Here is a 15270-nt window from a genome sequence, read left to right on the forward strand (position 1 = left end):
GACAAACCGGTCTCATGAGAGCTGTCAGTGTCCCCACCTGTGTCTTCTGACAGAAGAGCAGCTCTGTTGTCCGTTACTTTGTGACATCCTTCCTCCTACTCCCTTCAGGTATTAAACCCCAATTTTAACTTTCTTCCCCAATTTGCACACACACACAAAGTCACAGGAGCATTCTAATATTGTACCTCAAAGTACAGGTGAGGCTAAAATACAGGAACTTACTAGGTCTCTGATGGAGGCCAGTGCTGGGGGTGGTCTATGGACTGTGCTGGCTGCATACCCCCCGGCCCAGGACTGGGCTCTACAAGCTTGCTGGCTGGGTGCCCCGTCTGCTCGAGTGCAGAAGAGACATGTCCCCAGGCTGGTCTCAAGAATGCACTGTTCCCTGTGGGACCAGCACCCCTTTATGATCATGGGCAAAATATTTACGGCTGTTGGCCACCTATTTGGGGTGACTGCGCGGCTTTACAACCAAAAGAGGGCTTGGGGGCCCCGTCAAAGGAAGATCAAACTCCTCCACAGAGCAATTATTCAAGTCCTTCTGAAACTGAATCCTGGAAGAATTAAGAAACAAACTTACAAACACACAGCAAAGTGATTACCTTTTAAAAGGAAGAATACACTCAGATGTAGCAAAGAATCTAGGAGTCAAGTATTATAGAGTTACTTATTGTAACTGTATAAAAATAAATGTTACTACAACATGGACAGCCTTCAAAAGCGAAATGAAGCCTTAAAGGGCAAAGTGAAGGAAGACAGCACACAGATGGCACGCTGTTGGGTTCTGGTGACACGGAGGTGTCCCGGAAGGGTGACTCTACCCAGCAAGTCAAGGGCTGTAGCCGGGGGCTGGGGAGGAAACAAGCAGTGACTGAAAATGGCCACGAGGGTTCTTCTGGGGACGATGGTTGCACAGCTCTGTAAAACTTACTAAAAATAACTGAATCGTACAATTGCAGTGAGTGAATCTTATGGTATGTAGATTATATGAGTAAAGCTGTTAAAAGCACAAAATTGATGATATCAAGCATCATGGCCTCGGGAATAGTCTAATAAACATTCGGAAGAGGATTTAGACACATAACTCAAGGCAAGGCATGTATTTACTCTAAGTATCCAGAGCATGAACACCACAAAAGAGCCACAGTAACTTCCTGAGTCCCCAGCTCGGAGGAGTCACGGGTCTCCGTTCTCATCACCAGCGGCCTCAGGAAAGGCCTTCGCTCCTGACGGTTCTTGCACCGCTCTTTTCAGGGGCTTTAAAACGAAGATTTTGATTGCTCAGTGTTTGCCTGTGTGGACTTCCTAAAGTACACAGGAGAGCAACCTCCCTTCCTGTGACCTTCCTGTGACCAGCAGCGAAGAAGCCACGAGAGAGACCCTCACAGCAAAGCGACCAGGAGCTCTCAAAGCTGGGTGTGAGCCAACGCTTCTCCTCTGAAAGCCAGGCTCCCGGGCCGGCAGGCCCTCCGGGTGTGCGCGCAGGAGGGACCATCTCCGTGGGCATCGAGAGGGGCTGCCCGAGGGGGCGCCAGGGCCCGGACGGCGGGGCTCCTGCGTTTCAGCTGATGTGACACCACCCTCAACCCCCGCCCCGCGGAGCAGGAGCATCCACCAAGTCTGCCCACGTCCCAGGCCCTCCTGGGCAGCTCCACACGTGACATCGGTTACGGGCTGAAAACCAGTCCCGTAAACCCAGCAGCCCCCAGAGCTCCCCGACCTCCACTGTCGGCTGCTCTGGGTTTTGTTCTCCATTTTAAAGGACCTCACCCCCATCCTCATGCTCTCGGCTCCATCCAGCCCGTCTTCCCCCTTCTTCCCCTCCCGCCTCTCCTCCTCTCAGGGACCACAGTGTCTCCCACCCTCCTGGTCCTGTTGCTAGTTCTCAGCCGGATTTCCGAGGGTTGGAGGCGATCAAGAGTTTTGTTGTATGTCTCATTTTACCCAAGAGAACAAATCAAAATAGCTGACATGTTTATAGCAGTTTTTATTCACAGTCGCCAAAACTTGGAAACAATCAAGATGATCTTTAGGGGGTGACTAGAGAAATGAACTATGGTGCATCCAGATGACAGAAAAGTATTCAGTGCTAAACAGAGCTGAGCCACCAGCCATGTGAAAAAAAAACAACATGGAGAAACCCTCAAAGCATAAAGCTAAGTGAAAGAAGCCACTCCAAAAGAGCCACATACTGGATAGTTCCAACTATATGACATTCTGGAAAAGGCACAGCCATGGAGACAATGAACAGATCAGTGGCTCCCAGGGGTTAAGGGGAGGGAGGGATGAACAGGCAGAGCACAGAGGATTTTTCAGACAGGGAAGCCACTCTGTGTGATGCCGTCATGGTGGATACTTGTCACTGTGCACTTGTGCAGACTCAGAACGGACAACCCCAAGAGTGAACCCTAATGTAAACCATGGACCCTGGGTGATGACAAGGTGTCAGTGTCAGCTTGTGGACTGGAACAACTGTGCCAGGCCGATGTGAGATGTCACCAGCAGGGGAAACCGTATGTCAAGCAGAGGGGTATTTGAGAACACTATACTTGCTGATCAATTTTTCTGTAAACCTAAAGCTACTCTCAAAAAGGGTATAAATTTAAAACATAAAGAAACAAAGAGCTGCTTAGTAAGTGGGACGGTCAAGCCAGTGACACAGACCTTTACTGCTTGAGACCTTTGTGTACAACACAGAGGGTCCCTGCTCATCCAGGTAAGTGCCCAGAAACCTGCCCCTGGAGTCAGCGACCACGCTCACCTGACCAAGGTCTTGTAAAGGGAGACCCAGCACCGTCACCTCACCAAGACTCAAGAACACCTCCATCAACGTCCAGACTCTGTGTGTCACCCCAACCTGCCGATGTTAAAGTTCACACGAAAGAACAAGGGTTGGGGTACCTGCCATATTCTGGGTGGAGGGGGACAGGGAGGTGCCAGGTCAAGAGCCTCGATTTTATCACAAGGTTAAAGTTGGATTATTACATGAAACCGAGCATTTTAATTGAGAAGTGAGTAGTTTGTTTAAACTGGAAGTGACTGTGAGATTTTTATGACCCACAAGTGACAGGGAGAGTCAGGGCACCTACCTGGGTTTTCATGGAGGTCAGGGAAGGAGAGAAGCACAGAATCAATTCACAGGCCCCATGGGGAGCAGGAAAAACAACTGCCTTATGGTCACATCTCATACGTTATGCTTATTCAACTAGGAAATTATAAAGAATAAAGTGTTACTGAGGAATATTTATCTATGTGGAAAACCAATAATGAAAAGTTAAGGAGTGATAAGCCCAAAATTCAGAGTGATGGTTACCTCTCAGGAGGGGTTGTTAAACTTATACATGTTACAAATATACTTTGTATAAATTAAATATTTAATGAAGTCATCTTTTGGAAGATATACCAGTGTTAGAAGGATGAGTCAGCAAATACTAATAAAAATAACATATAGGGCTTCCCTGGTGGCGCAGTGGTTGAGAGTCCGCCTGCCGATGCAGGGGACGCGGGTTCGTGCCCCGGTGTGGGAAGATCCCACATGCCGCGGAGCGGCTGGGCCCGTGAGCCATGGCCGCTGAGCCTGCGCGTCCGGAGCATGCGGAGCCTGCGCTCCTCAACGGGAGAGGCCACAACAGTGAGAGGCCCGCGTTCCGCAAAAAAAAAATATAATCTAATAGGACTAAGTAGCTGTACCAATCACTTGGCATCAGACAGACCTGTGTTCAAATTCCTACTGCAGATTCAGCAGCCATATAGCCCTGAACAAGTGACATAGTTCCCCCATCTAGAAAAAGGGGGAAAATAATGGTATTCTTCAAGTTGGATTTGGGTTAAATAGCAAAATGCCTGTTGAAGAGCTCAGAGGAGTTGGGCAAAGAGAATAACTGCTCCCATTCAGATCACTGACCACGTGCCAGGAGCCCTGGGAAGTACCTTACAGGCACAATCCCACTGAATTATCTCAAGGTCATATAGTAATAAACAAAGGAGATAGGATTTGAACCCATAGACAGTCTGACTCCGGTGCTAGGCTAGTAACCATCATGCTACTCTTTCTGTCTGATAAAACTCCTATATTATTATTAATGGTGTTGCTTACCATCATAACTATTCACGGTTTAAAAAAATTAGGTTTAAAAATTACCTATACATGGCTAAGATGGGACTACTTGACACAGAGAACCCAAAGATGTAGAAAGCCGGGTGGCCACTGTGATCCGACGTTGTCACGCGACTCTCAGAAATTCCAGTACATTCAACTCCACGCACAGCATAGGAACCGAGCTCAATCAAAGAGGCAATGGTCTTTCCGAGCCCTCCCCTAACCCCGTACCCTGGCCAGTTAACCTGGGATAATACATCCAGCTCTAAGCACCACATCTTAAAAGAACAGATACACTGCAGATCGGTTTGGACAATGACCTGGTACCCACGTCCTTTCACAAACAGTAGAAGGATCCTGGGATACTCAGCTTTTAACACAAATTTTAGGGATTTTCCTAGGGAAGGAGTATAGATTTACTCACATGTGCACCCTCTGGGAGAATCAGTGCATAGAATATGGTTGCTTTCCTTCTGGAACAAAGAATTTACGAACAATCAAGGAATCAGGAACATGCGTCTAGCCCCCAGGATGGCCCAGCGGCCACAGACCGCAGAGGGCCTGGGGGCTGGATACATCACCTCTGAGGTTTCCTCCACCTTTACGGTTTTGGGATCCTGAAAATACGTACTACATCTCCTAAAAATACAATCCTTCCATAAACAGCAGTCAGGGCCCTTTGGGGAGGGCACCGCCCACCGCAGACGCCCTCGGGTCATCACTTGGTTAAAGCTCTTCTGACTCTGCTGAGCCCCAGTCACCTCCCAGTGTCCACATGCTCGTGACCACAGGTGGGACAGGCCACACAACCCCGGGCTTTGCAGAGCAAGGACAAGGAGAAGAGACTGGAACAAATGCACCTGCTCACTTGCTGAAGCAGACGTCCAGTTTTAAGTTCCCGCAAGACTTAACTTAGGAAACCGGCGTGAACTGAGCTGCCCCAAGAATGAGACGGCACGATGCTTCCACGGTGACCCCAGACCACACTTCCGCAGACTTCACCGGGCATCGAACCACACGTACCCGGGCCCTGGTGGGAGACGCCTGCAACGTTGTTACTGAGTCTAAAGGACTTCATGACAAAGGGTTTGAGAGACCGCTAGCCATTTTTTTCTTGTTTCTGGAACATCCAGCAAAGCCATCTGTCTCTGAAATAGGCCTGCTGCTTTATTCCGGAGTCCCTGCCTGTGCGGGGGCAGGGGGGCTGTGAGGACCTGACGCTGAGTATGGTCAGTTTAGAAACAAAACAAGTGAAGAGGAGAGGACGGGGTGGGCGAAGGGAGGAGCTGCAAGAACAAGGGCTCTGCTTCCAGGAAACATGTCACTGGGCGGCTGGAGCCAGGGACAAAGACCTGCCCCCAGGACACCCCGTGCACGCCGAGTCCCAGGTATCCTGGTAAGTTCAGTGATATTAATGGTCCCTCTCGAATCCTTATACACATTTTAAACATCCAGAAATGGAAACCCAGCAAAGGGTGGCACCTTTCACACCAGAGCGGCTCCAACAGGACCACCCAAAGGCCACTTCATTCTCTAGGAGAATGTGCCTTATTTCGACGTGATATTTTGTGCTGATCTGGTAAGTTACAGATCAATTTGCAGATTAGCTGTGGCCAGTAGAGATGCAGGTCATTTCTGCTACACAGAAAAGATAACCACAAAGGTCACGGTTTTACTGCCTGTAAGGCATTAACTGGTTTTGTCTCCAACTTAGCAAACCTTTCAGCCTTTCCTGCCAGACGGTCTAATTCCTCAGCACCCCAAGCCCCCTGCCCTCACTCACCAGCTAGATGTCTTTCACACAAGCTCACAATGGATCTGTGGGCTAGTCATGTTTCAACACTTTGAAAATTGTACCTTGATATATTTAATCTGTATTCAGTCACCACTGTCCCATTACTCTTTTCATCTTTATAATCTTCTACTGAGTCTGTGTTATGTCACAGTTTTTGTCACTGTTATCATATACTCTTAACTGTTTTTTATAATACAAATATTGTAGATTTTGTAGCAGTTATAATAAAAACAAAAACAACAAAAAGTTTTATCACAAAGCTAAGATTTCTAAATAACCAAGTTCCACTTTTCCAATAATATCTGATCACTGCCCACCTACACAGGCAACTGGTTGCTTAGTTCAACCTGGACTCTTTCTCCTCAGATTGGGTCTCTTTTTCTAGATAACCCAGTACTCGAGTCTAATTTAGAAATCATGCCTATTATTGTCTCTTAAGATATGCTGCTTCCTCCTGATCTGCCGATTTCTTTAGAGAGCAAATGACATTTATTGAACATTAACTGCCAGACACTGTAACAGACGATCCATGTGTTTGAACAAGCAAGCAAAGAGGAAACCAGAATTGTTTTTAAAAAGAGCTGCCATCTTTACCTGACTCTTTAAAAGCCATAACCCCGAGTGATGATTCTCAAAACTCCCATCTCCTTTTCGTGATTTTCTACCCTCTAAGTGCTTTCTATCTTTGTTCTCATTTTTCTATGCTATTCTTATCGATATTATATTGCAGTATGGTACACGGAGCTACTTAGCTCCTGGAGCTTTTGTAAATGTCCCCCTGCTCTGCTCACCCTCCTGATTCCACATCGGATGCCCCCACGGATGCAGGATCCGCACAGTCTGGTCACTCTTGTTTCTGCTCCACACGCAGCTCTAATTACCTTCATTTCACCCAGAGGACAGTGGGTCCTGGGACTCACAGGGGGTCCAGGGCTCCCAGCAGGAGGCCTGAGCTGGGCACTGATAGGAGAGCAGCCTGACCTCTTCTCTCTTCTCCACACCACACTGCCTCTCAGCATGGTCCCGGTTCCAGAAATTTCCAATAAGAACTTAACCATGCCTGATCCCTTGGGGGAAGCAAAGGGATGCTTAGAAAGAGCAAGTCGCTTGACAGAAGTCACAGAGCAAGCATGAGAACTTGGGACACAAACTCAGGTCCTTTCAGCTGTAAACTGTCATCTTCAATGACTTAGTCATGAATATTTAAGCCCCCGGCCCCCAAATCTCCTCCACAGCATCCCTGCGTCTTTTTCATTTCATGTTGACTTGATTTCTTCTATCAGGTCTTAATGATGTTTCCTCAAGTACCTTGTAGGATCTTTTAGGACTAACATATACACACCACTATATATAAAATAGATAACTAGCAAAAACCTATTGTATAGTACAGAGAACTATACTCAGTATGTATTTTGTAATAACCTATAAGGGAAAAGAATCTGAAAAAGAATACACACACACACACACACACACACACACACACACACATATATATACATATATATATAAGTCAATCACTTTGCTGTGTACCTGAAGCTAACACAACAATGTAAATCAACTATACATCAATTTTTAAAAATCCAGATTAAAAAAAACAAAAGAAATCCTTCAAGAAAAAAATTAGGGATAACATCTCTATACTTTTTTATCCCTAGTTCAGGGACCAATAAACATTTATTAAATAAATGAATGGCGTGGAGTAAAAATGTGTTCTATGTAAACTGGAGCATTTTTTAGAGTGCCGTGGAAAGGTGAAGCTATTTTTATTTGATCTTTTGTTTTTTAAGACTTGGTTTTATAGTAAGATAAATGTCAGTTATCTATTCTGTGACCATCATGAGACAGAATGTAAACTCCGCGACTCTTAAAGACCGAGTTGACAGCTCACAGTGACGTTCGCTGGCGAAGGACCTCTTGAAGCCAAGCCTTCACCCCACTGGAGCGAGTGTGTCTTCCAGCTCACCATCGTTACAGGGGCTTCACAGAAAACACCGGAGAGGTACTGACCATGACACCCCCTCACCACATTTGAATAACACAGGAAGCTCTTGGAAATATTACCCCAGACCCCTTAAGGTGTCTTGAAAACCCTGCATGAAATTAAGTATCGCCACTTTAGTTGAATTTCTTGGCACCAAGAAATTAAATTCAAATGCAAACAGAGGCGATAAAATTAAGTTGCAGTTTCTCCTATACAGTGGTCATTCAGATAATATAGAAAATAATTAATTTTCAATATTTGCATTAAAGAAGACACAAAATTTACAAATTATCACAGTACCTCAGGACACAGCCCCGGTCCTACAGAGAGCTACTTGCCATTAATCCAAAATATCATGTAAACTAACACAGTCAGCCTTTCTCCTTAAACCTTTCTGGCCAACTTGTTAACAGGTGTTAATATGTACCTACATTAACCAGTTTAACTTCTCCCACTTTCCCTCCTATCCCCAGGGAAGTGAAACCAGATATTGTTGAAGTGAAACCAACAGGTCAGTTGCTTGGAAGACAAAGAAAGAAAGAGAAACCAAAATCCTAGAAAACCCACCTCACAGATAATCAGTGCCTGAATAATTAGGAGTTTGCTAGAATACTGTATTGTTCTCGACAATAACAAGTGTTGACAAAGATGTGGAGAAATCAGAGCCCTCTTACACTGCAGATGGGGATGTAAAATGGTGCAGCCACTTTAGAAAGCAGTTGGGCAGTTCCTCAAAAAATATGAAATACAGGGCTTCCCTGGTGGCGCAGTGGTTGAGAGTCCGCCTGGCGATGCAGGGGATACGGGTTCGTGCCCCAGTCCGGGAAGATCCCACATGCTGCGGAGCGGCTGGGCCCGTGAGCCATGGCCGCTGAGCCTGCGCGTCCGGAGCCTGTGCTCCGCAACGGGAGAGGCCACAACAGTGAGAGGCCCGCGTACCGCAAAAAAATATATATATATGAAATACAAAGTTATCATACGACCCAGCAATTCCACTCCTAGGTATCTACTCAAGAGAATCGCAAACATGTCTACACAAAGACATGTGCATGAATGTTTACAGCAACATTATTCCTAAGAGTTAAAAAAATGGAAACAAACCACATGTCCACCCACTGATGCACGAATAAACCAAATATAATGTACCCGTAGATCTGAATACTATTTGGCCACAAGAAGAAGCACTAATACATACTACACATGGATGAACACTGAAAATATTATCCTAAGTGAAAGAGGCCAGTCTCGACAGCCCATATACTATGTGATCCCATTTCTATGAAATGTCGAGAACAGGCAAGTCCATGGAGACTGAAAGCAGACCAGTGGTTGCCAGAGGCTGGCGCTGGAGGGAGGGGATGGGGAAACTTTCAGAAAGCTACACTGCCTTCTTCCCACAAATTTAGCCGTAATTCACCCTTACAAGGTGCACCGGTTTACCTCCTGCTCCAACAGGCAAACATCTTGCAGCTGTCCTTGGACAGTACAGACGAAATCATTGACTCACGCCCAGCCAGTGAAGTCAAGACTCCACATACCTTAAGCAGGTAGAATTTTTAAACAGCATACAAGTGATTCGGCCAGAGAAGAAACCCAACTTAGCACAGTGGCCAACTCAGTCTGAATATCACTGATGCAGTCATCAAAGGACCACAATTAGAAAACGGTCACAGGTTAAGAAGACATGAAGTAACTGTCTTTTCAAAAGTCACGTGAGGGGAAGGTTGGATGAAAAATCAGCGATCCAACGCCATGGTCCGTGAACTACCGCAATATCAAGAGCCACGTCCCACCCGTCGGCCACGTCCTGACTCTCACAGGGCTGCTCCGCCTCCAGCAAAGGGCCCCAACTCTCCTTTCCAGGTCCTGCCCTGCTCTTGCAGGCCAGAAGGGAAAGAGAAATCTCAGCGTGATGTCAGCTACGTGAGCTTTCCTTTCTTTTTTTTTTTTTTTAAAAAAATCCTGTTCTGAATGACAAAAGTTCAGGACACCTAGAAATGCAAATTTAAACCACCGCGTCTACGGGCACTCACCCGACATAACGTGCATTTCAGCTCCATGTACAACTGGGGTCTCACCACTCTAGAATCTGTTCTTCGAGGACCCTCTCCATGTTCGGGGGAAGCTGCCAGAGCCCACGTCACCAGAGGCAGCGAAGACCCATGAGGCGCCGTCAGGGCCTAAAACGTGGGCCTGTAGGTGGGAAGATGGACCAGACGCTCGCAGAGCTGAGGCTCCCGCACTCTCTTCTCCAATTCCCGCCCCTCTCCTGTGTTCCTATGGTCCTCAGGACCCATCCCATCTGGACTTCTCTCAACGGATCCCCGTTCCCTGATGACTCATCTCACCTCGCTGCTCTGCTCGGAAACGCCTCGAGGGACCAGGCTGCATGAGCCCTGCCCGTGGCTGGAGCTCCATCCCAGCACGCGTCTGCGGGCGGAGCCCTCGACAGGGGACTGTCCGGGGGTGAACTGCTGCACGTTCAACCCTGCCGCTGCTTCGCTGCATTTGGAAACCGCTCTTGCTAGACTACTGCCCACGTGCTACTGCCGGCACCAAATCAAAGGTGGCCTCCCCACCTCCCACCCGACTGCCCTGCAGCCTGGGACACCGTGACCCCCACTCTTCTCCAGGCTCCCGGGACGCCCTGGCCGCTGCTGCACCTGGCACTGCTCCCCGTCCCTCATCAGCTGCCTTTTGTTGCACACGGGGGTTTCTCCAGCTCCGTGTGCCCGAGGGACCACTCACCCCCCCCCTTCCCTGCTCGGGGATGAACTCTCCTAAGAACCAGGAGCATCTCCACCAGGACCCACGGCCTCTTCTCAGCAGCCCCCGAGACAAGGAAACCTCCAGCGTCTCCTGCTAACGCTGCCCGTTCTCCCCGCTGTCCGCACCCATGGCTTGAGAACACCCCACGTTCCCCCGCCATGTCCTCACCTGTCTCCCGCCCTCACCCCCAGCTCTCTGTGTCCATGTCCACATCCACATCCCCTGCCTCAGGCTGTGCTACTTCTCACCGAGATCTGTGATCATTTTCCTGCTCTCCATCCATCCCGCACTCAATGCCATGTCCTCAGGGAAAGGTCCTGAAGTGTGTCCCCAATCACAGCCAGCACCTGCCACGCTCCCGTCCCTTCCTGGGTCGAAAGTCAACCTCCCCAGCCTGGTCCTCAGGCCCTCATCGTTCACACCCGCCCTGACTCACACCAACTCTCATAAACCGTAAGGGACTCCCAGGACGTGCGAGGTTCCGGGCCGGGTGTTCAGAGAGCAGCACAAGAACAGGACGCTCTCATCCGACCCCGTGCGGACGCTCTGGACCTCAGTCCGCCCGCGTCTCCGCAGGTCTGCGCCGCCCCACCCGCACGGAGGCCTCCGTGGCCACGGAGTCTCTCAAGATCCGCTGAGACCCGCCCCCCGTGCCTCTCTTCCCCAGCCACATCCTCCACACTCCCCGCCGCCCCACCATGCCCCGGGAGTGGGCTGACCGACTCTGTCCCCTGGAGCCCGAGGCAGGGGACACGGCCCTCTGAGAGCCGGTGGCTGGGCTCTGCCGCCACATTAGACGTGCACAGAACTGGTTCCTGACTCAGAAGAGACCCCGGTGTGCCGGGATGTGCGGAGGGAGTGAACGGCTGGAGCTGAGGGGAGGAGGGCCCCAGAGCCCCACGTGCTGAAGGACGTGCCCTCAGCGCGCTGGGGAGCGGCGGCAGGGCACAGCCAGGCGGGCAGGTGCACGGCCACCGAGCAGAGCTTCGAGGAGGCCGATCGACAGGTCACGGCTGCAGAGAATCCAGGAGTACCGAGAAAAGGCCGTGGATTTGAAAATTCGGAGATCGCCATTTAACCTGAAGTGTACTTTCACTACCTGGATGACGTACACCAAATTACATCGACTAGAAGTAAACGCAGGGGGAGGAGATGGGCGGCTGCTCCCCATGCCTCCGTCAAACTTCTGTAGGACGAGGCCACAGGGACAGCGGGCAGCACGGCTGGCTGAGAACCAGAGGCGGCTGCGGCCTCGCAGAAAGGCAGCCACCGGACCCTCGGGGGCCACAGCGAGCTCAGTGGCCTCTGGGCACGGTCCCCGCACACCCTGAGGCCTCAGAAAAAGAGGTGTGGGTTGGCCTGGCACTCTCTCCTTTCTTGGGACCGTGAAGGAGTTCATGGGTCTGGCAGCCCGGGAACCTGTGACCAATGACAGCACAGGTGACGCTGCTTTGACAAAAGGGGTTTGCTGGCAAAGTGTCACAGTGTAGGGCTCGGCATCTGCTGGAAGGGCCTCCCGAAGGAAAAGGATTAATAAAAAGCTCTTTGTTGATTCCGCCCCGTTTGCACAAACCCGCTCCTACCCATCGGACCCACACCAAGGCCCTTTTAACCGAACAGCAGACGAAGTGTGACTTTGTGGAAATGGAATCGCTTTCTTTTTTTGCGGTACGCGGGCCTCTCACTGTTGTGGCCTCTCCCGTTGCGGAGCACAGGCTCCGGATGCGCAGGCTCAGCGGCCATGGCTCACGGGCCCAGCCGCTCCGCGGCACGTGGGATCTTCCCAGACCGGGGCACGAACCCGTATCCCCTGCATCGGCAGGCGGACTCTTAACCACTGCGCCACCAGGGAGGCCCTCGCTTTCTTGATAAATTAGCCAATTAGAACTTCCCCAGGACTCACAAAAGCCAAAGGCACTATGATTTCCTACCCTATCTCTTGGAATTGCTTTCTTTTTCTCTCCATTTGATGGATTTTTTCCAAGAGTTCTGTTGCTCAATTCAAACAAATTGCCCCGTGGAGCCCTTCTCTCTAAAACCTGTGTTTTCCATGCAGAAAATTAACGTGCCCGCTCAATTACTGTGCTTTGCTTTCACTTCCTGAAATTTAAGGCTGCAAAATCCTGAAAGGTAACTTCTCTCTAGCGAGGGGGCTGGGCACAGCGGCCTGACTCAAACCCTGATGCCAACCGAAAACCATTTCTGCTGGAGCCTTAAGTCAGGGCGCGTTGTTGAGCTTCCGTCTGTGTGCAGGTCTGGGGCTCTGGGGCACCGGGGCGTCACCTTTGCTGGGCTGTTGCCGCTGCTCTTCCACCTCGCACACCGTTCCCTGTCTGAAGGCTACTTTCAGCCCTGCACCCACAGCACGTGACCTTGGCGTATCATTGACGTGTCCTCCCCTCCGTCCTTAGTCACACTTCTCGCTTCTAATCACTGGTGAGGCATCGAATTTTCCTGTGGTTACTCCCCAGCTTTCTAATTTTCCACCTTTACTTTGAAATTAACTCCACATCATGTGAGCAGGTAGAGGAAAGAGAACTCTTTATCATCCACACAGGTAAATTGTCACATCCATATCTCCACACTTGACGGCGGTAATGGTTAATGTCACGTGTCCGCTTGGCTGGGCCATGGTGTCAGTTATTTGGTCAAACACTAGTCTAGATGTTGCTGTGAGGGCACTTTTTAAAAATATGATGAACAGTTAAATCAGGAGACTTTGAGTCAAGCAGATGACATGACCCTCCATAATGTGGGTGGGCCTCATCCTATCAGTAGATGGCCTTGAAAGACTGAGGTCTACCAAAGAGAAAGGGATTCAGCCTCAAGATTGCGTTCGGGGCAAGACTGCGACATCAGCTCCTGCTAGACTCTCCAGCCTGGCGAGCTGCCCTGTAGACTGTGCTGTTACCAGCCCCGCAACTATATGAGCTCATTCCTTAAAGCCAGTCAACTTCTGGGTCTCTCTCGCTCTCTCATTTCAGCTGTTTCTCTGGAAGAAACTGTTAAATCCAGGTAATCAGAAATTTTCAATAAAATGCCTCACACAATCTCTAAAATGCCATGCCTTGTATGTTAAGACCAATGATTTGCTTAAGGTTTCTGAAATGAGAGAGCATATTCAAAGACTAGATATGCAGAACTGTCAATAATCACGATGCCAAAAATGACAGGCTACTAATGGACTCAAAATTGAAGAAGTAAATTATTTCCAGAGGTAAAATCAAAGTCCTAACTTAATTTGGCCCTTGCAAATCTCAGTCCCTTAATTCTCTGCATTGGTTTATTTCTTACAGAATGGATTTCCAAGTAGCTTTAGAGTAAATTATAGCCTTGAATCAGAAAAATCTAAATTATAGGCCCCTAAAAAAATCATACTCGTGGCAGAACGTTGCCAATAAATAAAATCCCTTGTGAAAAAAACCTTTCCTAGAGCAAGCAATAAAATTTTACCTGGTGCCTGTCATGTGTGCTGGGAACAGTTATAAACAAAAGCATTTACTGTATATTCTTTGGTCACACAAACTAGCATCTACTCAGCGCCACAAACACACGTCACAGTGAGGTGCTCTGGTCTCCATTATTAGGAAAGGCTTATATTAAGTTACATAAAGGGGAGAAGGGCTACCCTGGTGGCACAGTGGTTGAGAGTCCGCCTGCCGATGCAGGGGACATGGGTTCGTGTCCCGGTCCGGGAGGATCCCACATGCCGCGGAGCGGCTGGGCCTGTGAGCCATGGCCGCTGAGCCTGTGCGTCCGGAGCCTGTGCTCCGCAATGGGAGAGGCCACAACAGTGAGAGGCCCGCGTACAGCAAAAAAAAAAAAAAAAAAAAGGGGGGGGGGGGAATGCCCAAATTGGTAATAAATGCAATTACAGAGTAGGTCCCCTGGAGAAGCAAAACAATGTAAAACGAATGCACTTTTCGAAAGACTGATTCCCAGCGCCTGCCCTGAAAGGCGTGATCTATTTCCTGGGGAACAACTCATATATCCACTCAAATTCCGCAACAGTAAAGCAATGCTCACTTTCGGTACACGCTACCACTTGACCTTAAGCTCAGAACAAAAATAAAACAATGGGCTTTCCTTTAACTCCGATCCCCATTAAGATAACGAAAGAACTGTTCCATTTAAAAACAGCAGACTGGACCCATCCTACCTTTCCAAGTCTTCAAAAGGCCACCACCGAGGTCACACCACAGTAGGGATGAATTTATTTTAGGTCCTGGTGGCTCAGCAGGAGAGCTCAGACCATGAAATTATCAGAGCTTTGAACTTTGTCCTGCACAGAACACAAAAACCCACCAGTGTGATTTGTAGGTTCATGCTGCTGCCTGGCATTAAGTTAATGTATAACAACAATTACACATCAGAGAGAAAAAAAATCAACAAGTTAAATACACACTCCAGAAAAACCCTAACTAGCAACAACAACGAGAATGTGATCATCTTGGCAATGCGGCCGGCCCTATCTGTACATTTCCCCCTCTTTCCCATACATGGGAGGGGGCCTGCTTGGGACCAGGCAGTGGGTGTGTGGACAGGTGACAGCTGGGCCCACCTGTGACCCAGTCAACAGGGGCGGTTCTGTTCAGCTGCATGGTTTGGGTTTCAGGACAAAAGCAG

The 15270-nt window shown here is 49.0% G+C and overlaps 1 protein-coding gene across 1 annotated transcript in view; it reads right to left on the bottom strand.

Annotated features, from left to right (window-relative positions):
* SPATA13 (spermatogenesis associated 13) overlaps positions 1-15270 on the bottom strand; it is a 119120-nt gene that overhangs the window by 81632 nt on the left and 22218 nt on the right. The window lies entirely within an intron of this gene.

The sequence above is a fragment of the Mesoplodon densirostris genome, chromosome 17 (assembly GCF_025265405.1).
Source record: "Mesoplodon densirostris isolate mMesDen1 chromosome 17, mMesDen1 primary haplotype, whole genome shotgun sequence".
Taxonomy (NCBI): Eukaryota; Metazoa; Chordata; class Mammalia; order Artiodactyla; family Ziphiidae; genus Mesoplodon; species Mesoplodon densirostris.